Raw genomic sequence first — 6,104 nt, forward strand, 5'->3', positions numbered from 1 at the left:
ATCTCCTTTACTTGTTCCTGAACTCAGGAGGAAGTCATTTGGTCTTTCCCTATTAAGTATGATGTTAGCTGTGGTTGTTTTGTAGATGTCTTTTTTTTTTTAGGACAAAGAAGTTCCCTTCTATTTGTATCTTTATTTTTACACTATATTTCTTACAGGCACTTTAGCCTTCATTTTTACCAAGTCTGACAGTCTCTGCCTTTTATGGGTAGGTTAAGTCTATCTTCTTGCATTTTTTTAGTACATATTTGTTTCTTTTCCTTGATTTGGATTAAGTAGTATTTTTTAATTATTTCACCTCAGTTTATCATCTATAATTTCTGTTATTCACATAGATACTTTAGGTTTTATGTTATATATCTTAAACTCATCATCATCTACCTTTATGTGATATTATGCCATTTCACATGTAAATACAATAGTAAATACCTGTTTCTCCCCTCATGACTTTTACACAATTGTTGTCATACATTTTATTTTTATATATTATAACCCACACTGTATTTATATATTTTTTTTAGGGGAGCGCACGAATGCAATCCCCCACTACCTAAAATTAAGCTGTTGAGTTTCCCACCTTTGGGGAAATTGCAGGGGTCAGCACATTTGAAGTGTAATGGATAGCCTCGCCATGGGAAGACCACGTTTGTGATCATGGTATCTCACCTGCTAGGTAAGTATGCATTTGTTATTTTTAAAATAGTCAGTAATCTTTTAAAGATATTTAAGTAATAAGAGGAAATGATTTTATATTTATCCAGTTTCCATTTCCAGTGATATTCATTACTTTGTGGACAACAATAACAATAATTATTTCTATTGTAGTTTTCTTCTATTTGAAAGATTCACTTTAGCTTTCATTGTGATTTAGGTCTGCTTTTATGACTACCTTTAGTTTTTGTCTGAAAATTTTTTATTTTGCTGTAATTTTTAGAAGATCATTTCCCTGGTTATAGAATTATCCATTGAGAATTTAATCTTCAGAATTTTTAAAGATGCTACTCCATTGTCTTCTTTGGCACGTTGTTTCTCACAAGAAATCCAGTGCCATCCTTTTCTGTGTTCCTCTGCGTGTATCTTTTGAATCCTCTGATTTTAAGATTTTCTCTATGTCACTTGATTTGAGTAATTTGGTTTTGCTGTACATAGATGTAGTTTTCTTCATGCTTCTTATACTTGGGATTCATTAAGATATTTGGATTTGTTGGTTTATGAATTTGGAAACATGTTGGCCATAATTTCTTCAAATTTTTTTTCTAACTCTCCAACACCTTTGAGAGCACTGATTTAATATACTGAAGTTGTACCACACTTACTAGTTGTGTGCTCTTTGAAGGTGTACCTTACTTACAATTTCTGTTATTTCAAAAACTTCATTTTTCTCTGTTTAATTTTATGTAGTATTTATTAATACATGCTGAATTTCAGTTATCCTTTGTTCTGCCATATGTGATCTGTTAATTCTATACAGATTTTTTTTGTCTAATACATTGAATTAGGTTTAGAAGATGGAGATAAGTTAAATTAAGACAAATTTGGGTATTGTTCTTATATCTTCTGTGTCTGTACTTATTCTTTTTAACACATAGAATGCAGTTATAATAAATATTTTAGGGGCCCGGTGCCATGGCTCACTTGGCTAATCCTCGCTGGCATTCCATATGGGCACCGGGTTCTAGTCCCAGTTGCTCCTCTTCCAGTCCAGCTCTCTGCTGTGGCCTGGGAGGGCAGTGGAGGATGGCCCAAGTGCTTGGGCCCCTGCACCTGCATGGGGGACCAGGAGGAAGCACCTGGCTCCTGGCTTCGGATCGGTGCAGCGTGGAAGGCCTTTCTCTCTCTTTCTCTCTCGCTCTCTCTCTCTCTCACTGTTTGTAACTCTATCTGTCAAATAAATAAATAAAAAATCTTTTAAAAAAGTATTTTAATGCTGCTGTCTGCTAATTCTAAATCTGTGTAAGTTCTGGGTCAATTTAGATGGCATCTTCATTTTTTATTGATTCTTTGTATATCTAGTAACTTTTTATTGAATGTCAATTGTGAATTTTATCTCATTGATCAATGGATAGTTTTGTATTCCTATAAATATTCTCGAGTTTTATAACTTGATTCTTTTTTAAAAGATTTATTTATTTATTTGAAAGGCAGAATTACAGAGGGAGAGAGAGAGAGCAAGAGAGAGAGAGAGAAACATCTTCCATCCACTGTTTCCCTACCCAGATGGCCACAGTGGTCTGAGCTGGGCCAATCCAAGGTCAGGAGCCTGGAGCCTCCTCCAGGTCTCCCAGGCAAGTGAGGCTATAGCAGAGAGCTGGATCAGAAGTGGAGAAGCTGGGACGCAAACTGGCGCCCATACTGGATGCCGACATTACAGGCGGGAGTTTTACTTGCTATGCCACCGTGCCGGCCCCTAGCTTGATTCTTTTGAACAATACTATTGGGAATTCTTCCATAGGTCTAGGTAGGTGCACAGGAGCCAGGAGCTTCTTCTGGGTCTCCTAAGTGGGTGCTTAATCCCCTGCACCACAGTGCTGGCCCCTAAAATTAAATATTAAGTTTTTGAATATTTATGTTTATTAAGACAGTCATGTTCCCATAGATCCTAGTTAGTATGTGACATTTGAGACAAATAGTTCACTTAAACATCATAAATGACAAATTATTTTCATAATGCATATTATCTATCACTAAGTTTTTATCATTATTTTAAAATTTTTATTTATTTTCATGTCTTTGAAAGGCAGAGTGACAGAGAATAGATATAGACACACAAACACCCCACACAACCCCACATATATCTTCCATCCACTGTTTCACAACCTAAATGCTTGTGATAGCCAAGGCTGGACAAGGCTGAAGCCACCTCGACTTCTATCTGTGTCTCCCACATGGGTGAGAGGGACCAAACATTTGAACCATCATCTCCTGCCTCCCAGGTTGTGTTAGCAGGAAGCTGAATAGGAAGCAGAGTAGCTATCACTCTAATTGGCACTGCAATGTAAGATATTAGTACTCCAAGTAGAAAATTAAACCTCTGTGCCACAACACCTTCTCTTATCTATAGTTTCAAATAAGACTGAGTGAACAACTTTAAACATTATCTTAGTAAAATAAGGGAAAAATAAAACATGTATACATATATTATGAATTATTTTTTCTCAACGTGTACATATCTTTTATATCTGTTTATTTTTAGAGGAGAGGCAGAGAGAGAGAGGTCTTCCATCTGATGGTTCACTCCTCAGTTGGCAGTTAGGGAGCTGTACCGAATCGAAGCCAGGAGCCAGGAACTTCCTCTGGGTCTCCCACATGGGTGCAGGGGCCCAAAGACTTGGCCATTCTCCACTGCTTTCCCAGGCCATAGCAGACAACTGGATTGTAAGTGGAGCAGCTGGAGCTCTAACTGGCGTTCATATGGGATGCCGGCACTGCAGGTGGCGGCTTTACCTGCTATGCCACAGGGCCGGCCCCCAAATACATATCTTCTAATGAATTTGACTTAGACAAGTCGCTGGACTATTTTCAGTGAACTGTTATAAAGAAAATGCCTATGGGAGTTGAGATCAATGGCCAAATAATATGCGTGTTTGGAAACACAGTCCTCCTTGTGCTCCTATGTGATTCTGTAGGTGTGCTAGTACTGCAAATCTGTGCAAGTTCTTTGACCTGGGCTATTTTTCATTGTTAAGAGTTAAGGTAACTTCTTTCAAAAGCATGCTTACTGACTCCTCATTTTAATAGTAGTGGATAATGGAAGCTCAGTGTTCCTCAGCTGCAACTCACTATGTACATAGTGTCTTTGGGTCATAAAGTTATCAATTCCATGTGGTGGGTGAGGAAAACTGATGTTATGATATTATGTTATGCTGCTTGCTGTGTCATCAGTAAATTTTTTTTGTGACAAGCAGGGTTAGACAGTGAGAGAGAAAGACAGAGAGAAAGGTCTTCCTTCTGTTGGTTCACCCCCAAAATGGACGCTATGGCCGGCACGCTGCACTGATCCGAAGCCAGGAGCCAGGTGTTTCCTCCTGGTCTCCCATGTGGGTGCAGGGCCCAAAGACTTGGGCCATCCTCCACTGCCTTTCTGGGCCACAGCAGAGAGCTGGACTGGAAAAGGAGCAGCTGGGACAGAATCTGGAGCCCCAACCGGGACTAGAACCTGGGGTACTGGCGCTGCAGGCAGAGGAATAGCCTAGTGAGCCACGGCACCAGCCTGTCAGTAGTTAAACCCAAGGGTCTTGTGTCTTGATATCCATGAAACAGTTATAGGCTATTTATTAAGTTTATTAGCTTTTAGATAAAGTCAAATCCTGGACCAAACAGATTTTTTTAAAGCCTTGGCTGTAATCTGTTATCTATGATAACCTGGCAAAGCTTCACTTTGTAATTAAAGATTCAAAGACATTATTAATGATTTCCCCCGTGATTATTGAAGAATTCAACCATAATGAGAATATATATTGCTAATTCATAAAATCACTTTTAACACTCTAATCTTTTTACTTTGTCTTGTTTGGTAATCTTTGAAAAATAGGCAAATTAAGTGTGATTTATTCTAATGTATTTAACCAAATGTATCTGAACTTACCTGTTTTTATGTGGAATATTTTCATGGTATATGGTGTAAGCTCTGTTCATTCAGAAGGAAAACAAGTAAGAAATGAAAAATAGATTTAGGTAATAGAAGTATGAAACAGAATTGTAAAAATTTATTCTTGTAATTCACAATCTTTTTTCCCCTCTCTTTTTGGTTTTATGAGTATTTCATATTTTCCACTAATACATTTTCACCATTTCAGAACTGATGAATTTTCTAATTACGTATGACTTTGTATTCTGCCAAATGCTAGCTACTTTATTTTATCTTTCCCTATACTTAAATATAAAAGTCTTGGAAAAGCTCATTATCTGGACATTTGATAACTGGTGAACTATTTGATTCATTTTGATATTTTAATCTCTAATTTCAAGTCATAACTAATTTTAGGGCCTTTTGGTCTAGCAAGCTTTTTTTTTTAAAGATTTATTTTATTTATTTGAAAGACATAGTTACAGAGAGAGAGAGGTAGGGAGAGATATAGATAGAGAGATCTTCTATCTGCTGGTTCACTACCCAAATGGCTAAAACAGCCAGGAGCTAGGAGTTTCTTCCATACCTGCCACATGAGTGCAGAAGCCCAAGAACTGGGATCATCTGCTGCTGCTTTCCCAGGCGCATTAGCAGAGAGCTAGATTGAAAGTGGAACAGCTGGGACTCTAACCAGTACCCATATGAAATGTCTACCTTGCAGATGGTGGCTTAACCCGTTATGCCACAATGCGAGCCTCATCCAGAACGTTTTGAAGCTTTGTTGTGGTATTCAGTTTTGTTAAAGTAATTATTTCTCATTCTCTCAATCATTTGAAAACCTTGGAAAAATTAATAGCAATTAGAATGCCACTACAATTTAAAAAAACAGTTTATTTGAAAGGCAGAGTGACAGAGAGAGAGATGTGGAGACAAAGGGATAGAGAGAACGAGAGACAGAGACACAGAGTAAGATACAGAGATCTTCCATCTGCTGGTTTACTACCCAAATGGCCACAATAACCAAGGGCTGAGCCAGGTTGAACCCAGGGGCCTGGAACTCCATCCTGGTCTCCCGAGTGGGCCACAGGGGCCCAAGCACTTGGATTATCTTCCTTTGCCTTTGTTAGATGCATTAGCAGGGTGCTGGATTGGAAGTGGAGCAACCAGGAGTTGAACCAGAACTCATAGTGGGTGCTGGTGTTGCAGGCTATGGCTTACCTCTCTGAGCCAAATGCTGGCTCCAAATGCCGCTCAAATTTTAGGAAGTAAATTATTCGCTAAGAAAATTTTTAGGAGTTTTTTTTTTTTTAATGTAAATGAGAGTGACTAAAGCAATGCTCATCAGTATCTGGTCAATAGGAAACATGATGACTGTTCAGGTCAGATGCACACATTTTATCAGATATTACTAGGGAAGCCAAAGGTTGTCCTGCTTTATAGTCCAGGATCAGAGTTCTTCTATTCTTTTATATTTTGTGTAATTTGGTCTAAATTTATTAGGTTTTGTTTGGTTACATATCAATGATTAGGACTGTCT

General features: G+C 38.1%; 1 non-coding gene across 1 annotated transcript; it reads right to left on the bottom strand.

The window, feature by feature from the left end:
* Positions 1 to 518: 518 nt before the first annotated feature.
* LOC127490476 (U1 spliceosomal RNA) lies at positions 519 to 681 on the bottom strand. Its single transcript, XR_007918423.1, has one exon. It is a non-coding gene; the product is annotated as a U1 spliceosomal RNA (small nuclear RNA).
* Between the last annotated feature and the right edge of the window lie 5,423 nt (positions 682 to 6,104).

The sequence above is a fragment of the Oryctolagus cuniculus genome, chromosome 2 (assembly GCF_051225735.1).
Source record: "Oryctolagus cuniculus isolate XC-2025 breed Fujian yellow rabbit chromosome 2, ASM5122573v1, whole genome shotgun sequence".
NCBI lineage: Eukaryota > Metazoa > Chordata > Mammalia > Lagomorpha > Leporidae > Oryctolagus > Oryctolagus cuniculus.